The sequence below is a fragment of the Rattus norvegicus genome, chromosome 3 (assembly GCF_036323735.1).
Source record: "Rattus norvegicus strain BN/NHsdMcwi chromosome 3, GRCr8, whole genome shotgun sequence".
NCBI lineage: Eukaryota > Metazoa > Chordata > Mammalia > Rodentia > Muridae > Rattus > Rattus norvegicus.
In genome coordinates, this window is record NC_086021.1 from 154,411,273 (window position 1) to 154,424,906 (window position 13,634).

At 42.0% G+C, this 13,634-nt stretch overlaps 1 long non-coding RNA gene across 2 annotated transcripts in view; it reads right to left on the reverse strand.

The window, feature by feature from the left end:
- Positions 1 to 8,510: 8,510 nt before the first annotated feature.
- The window catches only part of LOC108350487 (uncharacterized), a 31,619-nt gene continuing 26,495 nt past the window's right edge, over positions 8,511 to 13,634 (reverse strand). For both annotated transcript variants that reach the window (XR_005502531.2, XR_001837282.3), the window contains 2 exons: positions 13,312 to 13,346; positions 8,511 to 12,223 (listed from right to left, as the gene is read on the reverse strand). This is a non-coding gene — a long non-coding RNA (uncharacterized LOC108350487). The remainder of the gene's footprint in view (positions 12,224 to 13,311; positions 13,347 to 13,634) is intronic.

Below are 13,634 nucleotides of genomic sequence, written 5' to 3' on the forward strand. Positions count from 1 at the left end.
CTGGAACATTGCTGGACCTGCCATAGAAACAAACATTTTCACTGGCACTCTTGTCTCAAGAAGTTGGTGCTTTGCCCTGTCCCTTCTGTGCTCACATATGTACTTAGAGTGAACACCTGTGCCTCTCTGCCTGGAGGGGCATTTCCCCATGACTGCACATGAGTGAGAAGAAACCAGAGAGCCGATGCTCTCAGAAGCAATGCATGACTAACAAATGACAAGAAGCCGGCAAATTAATATCCCAGATCCTTCACCTTGCCAGAGAGATAACTGAGGAACGTGCTCTATAGTTTTTTATCCAGGACTCTCTGTGGCCTCTAGCTGCTCATCTTGATTTCAGATGCACCCTCAGTATCTGTAAAGAATTGATTTTCGGATATCATCCCAGATATAAACTCCAAAGACAGCCAAGTCTCTTATATAGAACTGTGTAGTATTGGCATATAACCCATACCCATCCTCCTGGGTATTTAAAATCATTTCTAGGTTCCTTCCAATATGTCGTGCAAATGCATTGCAAAGTTGTTACCTTGGATTCTTTATTGAATAAAAAGAAAAAAACTCTACATATCTGTGTTGATAGGAGAGATTAAATTTCTTAAAAAATATTTTTGTCTGTGGGTGGTTGAATCCATGGATACAGAACCCTTGGATACAGAAGACTGACTCTACTTGTTTGAGAAGGGCCCACATCCAGGTTGGTACTTTTCTCCCTTTTCATACTTCCCTTTTCCTCTGACCACCTCCCTAAAAGAGTACTTGCTTTCTTATCTGTTTTATTCTCAAACAGCACGCAGTAACACACACACGCGCGCGCGCGCACATACACACATACATACACATACACACCTATAACACACATGCACACATACAGTCTCTCACACACACACACGTACAGGCACACACACATACATACATATACACGCAAGCGCGCACACACACTCACACACACATGCACACATACATACACACATACATACACATACACATACACACATATAACACACACATGCACACACATGTGCACGCACGCACACATGCATGCACGCACATGCACACAATAGTTGAAATAATAAGCTGAGGTTAATATCAGGATAGTGCTTAGGATTTTTCACAAATTTTCTTTGCCTTACACTGAAACAGTTGAGTGGCAATGAACTTTATAACTAATAAAAGTGAATTAAGTTGATAAGACTTTTAAGACAAGCCCTGTGCTTCTGGGTGGATGACACAGTGAGCAAGAAGTGGGCAGGCAAGCAAACGGAGGACAAGATACCCCAGGAAAGAGTCTGTCTAGGCCTTGACCTAGGGACTGGAGTCAGGCAAACCTGAAACTGAGCAGAGACCATTTCTAGTCTTCATCCCTTACATTGGCTCACTTTCTGCCCAGAGACACGGTTGGGAAGCCTGGGAGAAACAATTCATAATGAAGGAGGGTTTATCTGGGCTCATGGTTCCAGAGGTTTCAGTGCATAATCAGCTGGCCCTTTTGCTCTGGATCTGTGTTGACATAGTCCATTGTGACAGGAAGTGGGTGGTGAAGGAAATCTGTTTGCTTAATGCTAGCCAGGAAGAAAAGAGAGACACAGAGAGGGAGGGCCTATGGAGCAATGGCCTAGCCCCTTCAAGACTATATTAGCCTGCTTTAGTTCTTTTCTATTGATGGATAAAACACTGTGACCAAGGTGACTTATAGAATGACGTGTTTATTTAAGCTCACAGTTCCAGTGAAATAAAAGACCATTATGGAAGGGAATCATAACAGTAGGACACTGAGAGCTCCCATCTCCAGCCCCAAGCAGGAAACAGGGAGCAAACCAGGGGTCTCCAAATTCTCAAAGCTTACCCTCAATGATGTACTTCTCTAGTACCCTCCTGAGCCTCCCCAAACTGCACCATCAACTGGGGGCAAAGTATTTTAATGCCTGAGACTACTGGGCACATCTCATTCAAGTCAGCGCACCCCACAGAAATTAAGCTTGTTCTCACTGAGCCTCGGCTTCTAAAGGTTCTCCTACCTCTCAGCTAAGCCACAGGTTGAGGTCAAGCCTTTAGCTTAATAAGAAGATGGGTTGGCCAGTCTTGACTGTCAACTAAAACCAAAGATACTGGGTTCTCCTTCGAGGAATTTTCTTTTTCTTTTTATTTAAAGATTTATTTATTTTATCTATATGAGTACACTGTAGCTGTCTTCAGACACACCAGAAGATGGCATCAGATTTCATTACAGATGGTTGTGAGCCTTAGATGGTTGCTGGGATTTGAACTCAGGGCCTCTGGAAGAGCAGTTAGTACCCTTAACCACTGAGCTATCTCTCCAGCAACCCCTACCACCACCCCCAGGAATTTTCTTAATCAGTTACTTCAAGCAGGAAAATCCACCCTAAAACTGGTCCACCTTTTCTGGTCACAGCCTACATAAAAGGACATGGAGGAAGGAAACTTTGCTCTTTTCCTGCTGGCCTCACTCTTGCTGGCAAGCTCATTTATCCTGTTGCTGCAGCAGCTATTAGACCCGAAATCTTTAGGATTCCAGCACAGACCAAGGACCAGAGGAAACTCTACAGGAATCTTCCAGATCTTCAGCACAAGATAAGGACCAGAGAGACATCCAGCCTCATGGACTGAACAACAATGGGATTCTCCTCCTTTCTGTCACAGGAAGGCCACTGGTGGACTACCCAAGTCAGACCCTGTCAGCCAGCCTAATAAATACCCCATAATATATGTATATGTATACATAAATATGTATATGCAAGCACACACATATCTACATCTATACATACACACATATATACATATTTATACATACATATGTGTGTACGCATATATTCGTTCTATCAGTTCTGTTCTACCTAATAGAGAGGGCATATAAGATTCTAACCATGTCACCTAACTCTGTGAAACTACATAAAGCTCTTACGTAGTTTATATAATAGCCATTATATAAGTGACAGTCTACTTCTACTTGGCTTTCCTCTCACCTTCCTTTTTCTGCTCAATGTTATATTTCTGAGATTTAAACAGAGAATGTCGATTGGTCTGCTTCTAATTGTCTCATCGTCCTCCATGTTTTATGGTTGATTCTCAGGCCATTCTAAGTCATGACTCTGGCCCATGCCTGTGTGCATGGCTGCTAGAACACGTCCATGGAAGTGGGCTTTACAGGGTGAAAAACAGCATAGCAGGTCTTCAGAAGGAATGGGATTGTTCAAAGGATGCTGAGTTCACTATTGCCGTGCTTGTTTGTACAAAAGACAATGTTCAGAATCTTAAAAGGCATGGATCTACTTTGGTTTTGAATCAGGCTTGCCACAGCCCTTTTCTGACTTGACTTTCTTATCTAACTAAAAATTTTTTCAAACATGCTGTAATGGTTGGTGTATCCACCAAGCACATAGTACAGGAGTGCAGAATTGGGGCCTGGAGCGGTGGCACAGGGGCTTAGAGCATGTAGTGCTTTTGCAGCGGCACAGAGCTCCATTCCCAGGACTCACTTGGACACTTCCCAACCACTCCAGGGGATCTGACACCTCCAGCCTTTGATTCAGGTACCTGCATACATGTGCATATACCCTCACCCTCCTGCCCCTACATGCACATAATTTAAAAAGAAGTATAGAATCTGTCGATTTGGAGAGGTGGCCCAGCAGATAAGAGTGAGTACTGCTCTTGTAGAAACCTGAGTTCAGTTCCTACCACTCACCCTGGGTGGCTCACAACTTACGGTAACTCCAGCTACAGGGGATCTGAGGACATTTTCAGACCTCTGAGGACACCTGTGCGTACACAACACACACACACACACACACACACACACACACACACACACACACACACACACACACACCCCAAAGAAGAATCTGTTTTGTGGAAAGTTGGCAAATCTATCAGTAGAAGAAAAAAGTGTTTAATCAGTGACTAACAGAGAAATTTTCTCTGAGTTTACGCTTTCTCTTCTTTACCCAACCTTTAAAAGAAAGTCTGTGTTCAGAATATTGACTTAAGCAACAATCCTCAAGGCAGAGGGAATTCCAGGACGGATGTGAGTTATCTGCTGGGCTGAAACTAAACAGCCCCATTCAGATGATCAGCCTTTGTTATCTCAAGTCAATAAAAATAGTTGATCAGGAAGGTGACTCAGAAACTGCCTTGCTCTGTCTTTTTTATTAAAATAACAGTGGATTAACTTGACTTTTCTGAATCTTTCTCATCCCTTGTTCTTCCTGAGAATCAGATCAGCTGCCTCTTACTATCTCTCACCTCTGATCAGTTGACTCTGATATATTTATCCCCCATCCCCAACTTGATGTGATTACACACATCATTTCTAAATAATATACTTCCTTGTCTTTCCCTCATTTCCTCACCGAAAATTTCATCTAGGAAGGTACATTCCAAAAATAGAGAGTGAGCATAGCGGCCGTCTGAGTTTCCCTCAGGAGACTCAGGGCTATGATTCAGCGCCTTGCGGCCACCGATTACCTAATCAAGGCAGTAAAGGCTCTGCTGTTACTTAGTGGTTTTCCTCCAGCTTAGAGATCACAATGGGTTCTGAGATATTTGTGAGACTTGTGCCAGCAAATGGCAAGGAACAAACAACACTTTCAAAATAAAAGCAGCTAAAATTCAGAAAGCACACAGTCTGCAGGAGGCATTATTTCTAAGTGTTTCTTGAAGTATCCAACTAAGTCCATATAATATAGTCTCTCTGTGTGTCTCTCTTGTTTGTTTTTTGTTGTTTTGGTTTGTGTGCTCTCTCTCTCTCTGTCTCTCTCTGTCTCTCTCTGTCTCTCTCTCTCTCCTGTTTGTTTTTGTTTTGTTTTGTTTTTGAAACAGGGTTTCCGTCTGTAGCCCTAGCTGTCCGCAAACAAACTCATAGAAGTCACCTTGTCTCTGATATGAGGAGTACTAGGACTTGAATGCCAGCACCACCACATGGGCCACAGAACAGCCTTTTGAGATGGAGACGACCATGATCCCATTGTACAGGTGGAGGAAGGACTGAGATACCGAGAGCTTCTAAGTTGTTTGGTGGTACTGTTATCTTAAGTAAGGGGGCTGGGCTTTGGATTCAGGTTTTCCTTTTCTACTCTTCCTCCTCCTGTCATCTTGATTCGGCTCCACAGTGGTGCAGACACTAGATAATATGCAGATGGTTGCACAGCAGTTGAACTGTAGAGTACAGGCTTTAACCCAGGTCATCTTCTTGAGTTGCCTTTGTTAATTATTAGTAGAAAATTAATGGAAGTTTTAACTCCTATTCAAGCCTTCTGTCTAGACTATTGGCAATTCTTACGAGAAAACCCTTCTCCCAATAACCAGGCCACCTTTGAAATATAAGCCAACAGTTTCAAACAATAAATAATATGAAACATAGGTACTATATGTGTACACACACACACACACACACACACACACACACACACACATATACACTCAGGCCCCTGAAGAAGAGATAAATGGCATACAAAGGTCAAATGGTTGGAGAAAAGTCTGCCCTAGAACTGAGATAAAAACCAACGTTGTTAACTTTTCTCAGATGACTTCCAGTTTAAAACTGGCTGGATTCTTCTGCTGCTTTAGGAGAAAAAGATTAGATGGGGAGAAACCTCTGTGCTACGTGCTAGATGGGGGTGCTTTAAGAACTGTGATTCAAAGGACACTTTATCAATGACAACAATACTAGGCTTTTAAATGTATTGTTTAGCAAAGGATCAAACTGTCTCAAACCCCAGTGTGGGGCTATAGAAAGAACCCCTCCAAAAGGTGCATATCCATGTCCTAGTGTTTAGGGGGACCCTCTAGGAAAGACCACCATTCTCTACTAGAGTTAACCTTCTATAGTTAGCAAAGAAAACCCTGTGCGGCTGAGGCAGGGTGTGGTGTTGCATGCCTGTAATTCTAGCACTCAGAGTCTGAGATAGAATTACCTCAAGTTCAAGGCCAGCCTAGACTACAGCATGAGACCCTACCTCAAAAACAAGTAAACAAGTCACCTTCACACCTGAGAGTGCTTTTGCTGACTTCCTGGTTCATTCTGTTCAGTCTGCACAAGTCTCTTTCTCTTTCTTTAGACTCTTCCCTTTACATGGTGTAGTACTTACCACTTCCTCAGCTAGAAAAGGGTCCCAGCTCCGTGGCCGACCCAGTTTTGATGGTCCCAATTTTCATTGGTCCATGTGGTTGCAGACCTCCAGCCTAAAGAAGTCTTTGGTTCACTTCCAGGTTTCTTTCGACCAGGCTTGTCACCTGGGTCACTTTTCAGACTCTGAGGTGATGCTGTTTAATGAGGTGTTTGACCCACCAAGGATGCTGCCTTGGACTGGGTACCCATGTTCTGTAGCTGAACTTTGACTTTCTTTGCTGCTGTCCAGAGATCCCGGTGCACAAGGGCACTCAGTGTGCATTGAACAACAGCCTCCATCTGCCTATGGTAATGCTGGCCTGTGAGTTTGTGTGGCTTCCACATTACAGGGTTGGACTTCTGAGTTTTGTGCAACATGACTATGAATCGAATCTCATCTCTAGAACCATAAAATATGCATCTACAAGGAAAAGGATGTCAAGGAAGCAGCTCTTTAAGAACTAACTCACAGCCGGGTAGTAATGGTATTCCCAGCACTCAGGAGTTCAAGTCCAGCCTGGTCTACAGAGTGCATTCTGGGACAGCCAGGGTTACACTGAAAAACCTTGTCTAGAAAAATAAAATAACACCACCACCACCAACAAAACTCCCAAACAACAACACCGCAAAGCAACAAGCAAAACAGTGACCCACACAGTAATGTAGACTAACTAAATTTAAAAAGAAGTACTCCAGGGGTTGGGGATTTAGCTCAGTGTCCCCAGCTCCGGGGAAAAAAAAAAAGTACTCAGAGTGAGAGACAGAAGCCAGTTACAAAAGAAAGGACTGCTTGAAGACACACGGAGAAATGCTGATGCATTTTGAGAGCAGGCAAAGCTAATCACCAGGCATGAAAATTATATACATACATATGTTCAGGCAAAACACTTACACACACAGAGTAAAAAGAAATACACCTTCTTTTTAAAAATATCATCAACTTGGATACAGCACTTGCCTAACCTGCTCTATCCACAATGATTGATTGATAGATAGATAGAAAGATAGATAGATAGATAGATAGATAGACAGACAGACAGACAGACAGACAGATAGATAGATAGATAGATAGATAGATAGATAGATAGATGATAGATAATCCAGATAGTGAAGATGGTTGGGTGAGATGGCACAGGCCTTTAATCCCAGCACTCGGGAGGTAGAGGAAGTACTAAACCTGAAAATTGCAAGAGAAAGACCAGTTGCATAACTTCTGAGCCAAATTTAAAATACGCTTTAGGGGGTTGGGGATTTAGCTCAGTGGTAGAGCACTTGCCTAGCCCTGGATGACAGACTTTGGCCAGAACCATTCCCAAGTTACCAGAAAATGGTGATGAGCCTCATTTTACCGGGTTTTATAAAGGCAACCCTCCCTTACAAGCTTACAGTGGGCTTAAATGTATTTCCTGACTGTCTACCTTCTGCCTACATTCAATCAGGGGCAAGCATGTATCCTGGCATACTTCCTGACTTCATGCAACGAAGAACATAGGTGTAGTTGGGTCAAACCAATTTGTTTAAGGGAGTGAAAACACGCAGCTTGTTATCTCACAAGAACAACAGCTTCCTGCGGCCTTCCAGGAATTTAGCTACCCTTGGGCAAGTGGGGTTTACAGATTAACTTTGGCCCTTAGGGAAGACTTGATTTCTGTGAGTTCAAGGTGGTCAACCTGGGCTACGAGGTGAGCCCTGTTCAAATGAAACAAACAACCCCAGATACAGAAGGATTGTGGGAGCATAGTGGCATGCACCTCTCATCCCAGCACTCAGGAGGCAGAGGCAGAGGGATCTCTGTGAATTCAAGGTAAGCCTTGTCTACATAGGGAGTTCCAAGACAGCTAGCTAGAGCCGCTAAGCCAGTGAGACTCGTCTTGAAAAAAAAAAAATCCCAGGGCGTTGGGGTAGAAATCTCAGCTCCTGTCTAGGCAAACCACACCAGACCAACACGGTTCCACATGGAGAGGTTTAACCAAAAGACAAGACAAGGGAGAAGGATGAGAGAGAGAGAAGAAAAAGAGTAGAAGAGTAGAGTAGAGGCCGGCCATGAGCACATGGAGAGAAGTGGGGAGGGGAATGGGGAGAGAAGGGACAAGGGGAAAGAGGGGAAGAGCAAGAATGAACAAGAGCAAGAAAGTGAGGAGTGGGGCAAGCAGCCCCTTTTATAGTGTCTGGCACACCTGGCAGTTGCCAGGTAACTGTGGAGGTGGAGCTTAGACAGAATGCTAACACAGGCTAAATCATCCTTGTTGTAAGAAAGATTTAAAATTGCCAGCGTTGGGAGTCAGAGGAGAATCTGGGAAGAGTTAGGGGAAGAGAAAGAATATGATCAAAATATGTCATATGAAATGCTCAAAAGATAAATAAAAAACCAAAATACTAAAAATTCCTATATTTATTAGTATTTTATTGTTGCAGTATCTCTGTTCATAATTTTCAAATTTACATTTATAAAATATTTGAGGTATCTAAAGAAAAAAGTTATCACAGTATATATGAATAAAACAGTATTCCTTAAGGCATTTTTTCTGATACAAGCCACAGGAAGCACAACACAAGGGAAGGGAATTTATTATTCATGCAAGAGAAGCCCACATGTGCTGCTGGCTTTAGGGTTTGCAGGCTGAGATCTGATGGGGTCTCCTTACATACAGCCCAAAGTCTTCCACCGCTGGGACTTCAGACAAAACAACCGTAACAACAAAAACCCTAGGCTGGCCGTCTCTGGACCCCGCCAATCATTGTGGCAGCCAATGGGGGACGGGTGGAAGGTTGCTAAAGAAAAGAGTGAGACAGAAAGTATAGAAAATGTCCGTGGAAGGGAGCTATGGCATTCAGAGGCCATTCCAAGTTACAAACACGAAGACAGGTGAAGGGCTGGCCCCTCACGGACTGCTTCCACTCATGTTACTGCAAGCCTACGGTGCTAGTGTTCAGGTATCTACCTGCCTCCAAGTTGGTGGTCTGGGTTTTGTGTGAACAATGTTTTTAACCATATTTTCTTGTGGAAACACTGAAAACTTGCCAGAAGTGAGAAGCAAACATTAGGTCATCCTGCACCCACTCCTCCCCCCACCCCTGCTTCCTCTTTTACACAAATCTATTATCACTTCATTCCAGGAGGAGAAAGCTCTTGAGTATTCGATAAAGGGCCTTCCTCCAGCCACTAACCCCTTGGCAAAATAGTGGCTGGGTACCGCCCTGTGAAAAGGATGCTGAGGAAGTGGCCTTGGATGGCTGCCTGCCCTAGGTCTTCAGGCAGTCACAGAAAACCCCCAAGAGCAAAACATTGTCACCTCTACACTCCAGAGACAGAAAGGTCTTCCATCTACAGAAGTTTTTCTGAAGCAATCTATGGTTACACATTTTCCAAAATTTGAACCAGCAATTCCAAGGTAGCAAAAAGAATCCATTGATTTTTTTTTTCATGTTTTGAAAGAAGTTTGACTTCAATTATTAGTTTAGAAATGAAAGGCAGGTTGGAGAGCCGGCTGGGATTGTGACCCTCTTGCAGAAGACCTGGATTTGGTTTCCAGAATGTTCAACAGGCAGTTAGCAACTATTTTTAATTTTGGTTCTGTAGGATTGTATGCCCCCCTACAGGTGTCCATGGGCACTGCAAGCAAGTGGCAGTGCCCGTAAACTCAGAGGTATACACAGTACAACATAAATAAAAACTATAGGTTAAAAATTTAAAAATGAAAATTAAAGACATAGAGAGCTTTACCTAAAGTACTTCACCAATGGCTGTTAAAATAATTTATGAATAAATAAATAAATCTTTAAAACAAAAACTGCAAACATTATAAAAAGAATGTATTAAGAGACTAGAAGCTGACTATTAAAAATAAATTCTGGAGCTGTTAAGAAACTAAATGTAAAACTTGTAAAATTTTTTTTGAGACATTCTCATTGTGTAACACTGGGTGACCTGGAATTCACTATGTAGATCAGGCTGGCTTCAGAAAGACCTCACATAGATCTTCCTGCTCTGCCTTCTTAGTGGATCTTGGTGTTAGTGTTAAAAGTGCATGTGGTCATTTAAAAGCTAGAGATACATGTGAGAAACTTTACTAAAACTATAGTAAGTTGACATCTTTTGATAAACTAGAAAGATATTTTCATAACTGTGACAAGCCCCAGGCTTCTGCTTCCAATGTATATTTGCCTTTCATTCTTTAGTAGGAAAATTAAAATTTTGATAGAAATTAGACAAAGACTTAGTGATCCATCATACTGTATACTAGCAATGGTGCACGCTTAAAAATGCTTTACAAATTTTTGTAAATTTTTAACTTTTTAAGGGTTTTTAAATTTTTCTACTTGTGTATCTTATGGGTATGGGTGTCAGCATGCTTGTCTGTGTGTCACATGCCTGGTACCTGCAAAGGTCAAAAGAGGGTGTCATATCCCCTGGGACTGGTTATAAGAAATTGTAAACCTTCTGGAAGAACAGTTAGCGCTCTTACTCGCTGAACCATCTTCCCAACCCATTAATTGTTTGTTTCGTGTGTGTGTGTGTGTGTGTGTATGTGTGTGTGTGTGTGTGTGTGTGTGTGTGTGAAATTTTCATTCACCATGTATGTTCAGGAGCTTGAAGAGTTCCTCCTCAAGTGCAGAATTTACTCTTTGCCATTGAGCAATGTCTTTAACCTTGTTTTATTTTGTTGCATTCTTATCACAAAAAGAATGACAATGGAGATGTAATTATGTGTTAATTAATTTGATGACTCTACAATGTATAACTGTGATGTTATGTAATCACATTGGTCCCATAAACATGTGAAGTTATTGTTTGACAACTAAAGTGGAACAAATAATAAAAAAGAAGCAAAGAATATAAGCAAAACTATACAAAGGAAATAAAGAAGACTAGCTGTGTGGTATTCTCTTGTAATCCCAGCACCTGGGAGGCTAAGCCAGGAGACTTACCAGTTTGATGCTAACCTGGGCAGCACAGAGAAACTCTGTCTAAGAGGAAGGAAGAGATGAGGAGAAAGAGGAGAACACAAGAAATAACAGCAACAACAAAAGAATACAAGAGGCAAATATCCATCTTATTACTAAGTTAAAAAAATATAAAAGAAACAAAGTTAGCATGCTATTTTTCTCCACCGTTACCAAAAATGGTTATTAAATGAACAGTTAAATGAGAAAGTTACACAACTAAGCCAATCATAAATTGAGACAGCCTTCCTTTTTGTTAATAGTATTTTCTTTTATTATTTGAAAATTTTATATATGCGTATGTGTCTTGATCATATCCACCTGTCTTAGCTAAGGTTTAATTGCTGTGAAAAGACACCATGACCACAGCAACTCATATGAAGGAAAGTATTTAATGGGGCTGGCTTACAGGCTCAGAGACTTAGCTCATTATCAGCGTGGCAGGAAGCATGGCTGCATGCAGGTAGACATGGTGCTAGAGAAGGAGCTGAGAGTTCTACATCTTGATCCTCAGGTGACAAAAGGAGACTTCCACACTAGGCCTGGTTTGAACATCTGAGACCTCAAAGTTTGACACCACAGTGGTACACTTTCTCCAACAAGGCCATACCTACTCCAACATGGCCACACCTTTTAGTAGTGCCACTCCCTATTGGTCAAGCATTCAAACACTTGAGATTTATGGGGGCCATTCCTATTCAAACTGGCACACTACCCATCCATTTCCTGTTCCAGTTTCCCCTAGGTTCCCCCAATGCATCTCACTTCAAACTTCATCTCCTTTTTCTCCTTTTCTTCTTTTATTTTACAATTCACTGCGTTTAATTAACACTGTCCATATAAGCATGGATGTCATGCCATTTGCTGGGGCACAGACCACCTACGAGGGCCATACACCACAAAATGAACTCTCTTATCCAGCAACAATTAACTGTCAATAGCTTCTCAACTAGGGTTGGGGCCTTGTGAGTTTTTCCCCCATCCATATTGGAAGTTTCAATTGGCTTGATCTTATACAGGCCTTATGCAGGTAACCACAGCTTCTTTGACTTCATATGTGCCACAACTGTGTCAAGTGTAGTTCATAGCACTCCTCTCCATCCTCTGGTACTTATATTCTTTTTGTTTCTTCTTCTGCAATGTCCTCTGAGCCTTGCAAGGGATAGAAATATCATATCTATAGTTGAGCACTCACAATCACTTATTCTAAGCACCTTGTACAGCTATGGGTTTCAGCACTGACCACTACCATCCATAAAAAGAAGCTTCTCAAACCAAGGTTGAGACCAGAACAAATCTATAGGTATAAACAAGTACTAGAAAGAAGTTTCACAATGGGACCATTTAGCAAAATTAATAATAACCACCCCCATCTTAGGCCATTTCACAGTACTAGGTATCAACCCCTCCTATGAAGCAGGCCTTAATTCCAATCAACAAGTGGATGGTTGTTCCCATAACAGTTGTGCCATTATTGCACCATGGGTACATTGTACCTGTCAGATCAGTGCTATAGTATGCTGGACTCAAAGTTGTATAAGACCATTGATACCTTTTCTCCCTCAGCAGCATGCAAAGCACCTGCCAACACTACAACATGTAGCCAACAGGGAGAGTTCCTGGTCAGTTCAAGATTAATTTCTCTTTGTCTTGCAACCCAGAGTCTTATCATCTAGTTATGGTGAGAAATCAAGAGCAATGGCAGAAGCCTGGGGGTTGTTTTGGATGCCTCTGGGGCCTCCCTAACCAATAATTCATAGAAGTAACTTATGCCTGACACTGAGATTTCCAAATAATAAGCTGTTGTCCTACCATGCAGGGTATCTTTGGTCAAACTTTTTTTTTGTATTTTTAAGTGACTTACAAACTAGTGGATTTTCATAAGGCTTCTTCATACATCCTTAGTTTTGGTTAATTTACTGTTACCAGCAGTTCCCAACCTGTGGGTGGTGACCCCATTGGGGTCACACATCATATATCTTGCATGTCAGATATTTGCATTAGAATTCACAACAGTAGCAAAATTACAGTTATGAAGTAGCAATAAAATCATTTTATGGTTGGGCATCATCACAACATAAAGAACTGTATTAAAGGGCCGCAGCAGGGTTGGGGATTTGGCTCAGTGGTAGAGCGCTTGCCTAGGAAGCGCAAGGTCCTGGGTTCAATCCCCAGCCCCGGAAAAAAAGAAAAAATATAAAGGGTCGCAGCTTAAGGAAAGTTGAGAACCACTGACTTACCCCTAGTATTCCTTCATCCTTCTGTATTCCATACTCTACAAAGAAAGAGAACTTTTCAAATAATGCACAATAGAGATGATCCTTGAAAGTCTAGTTTTGAGATAGCCTTTCTGATAAGGAAGTTGATCTCTAATACATTTATACTCCATGTAGCCAACAGTCCAAAGTAGATACTAAAATTAAAATAGAAAGTTAAAGGCCCAGCAGCCTTCATATGCGCACATCTACAGTGCTCTATAACAAAGCAGAGAGAGAACAGGCCCCAAGATTTTTACCTGGACTTTATGCACTGGGTTTTATTTCCTGGTCTATGCGTTTCTAGA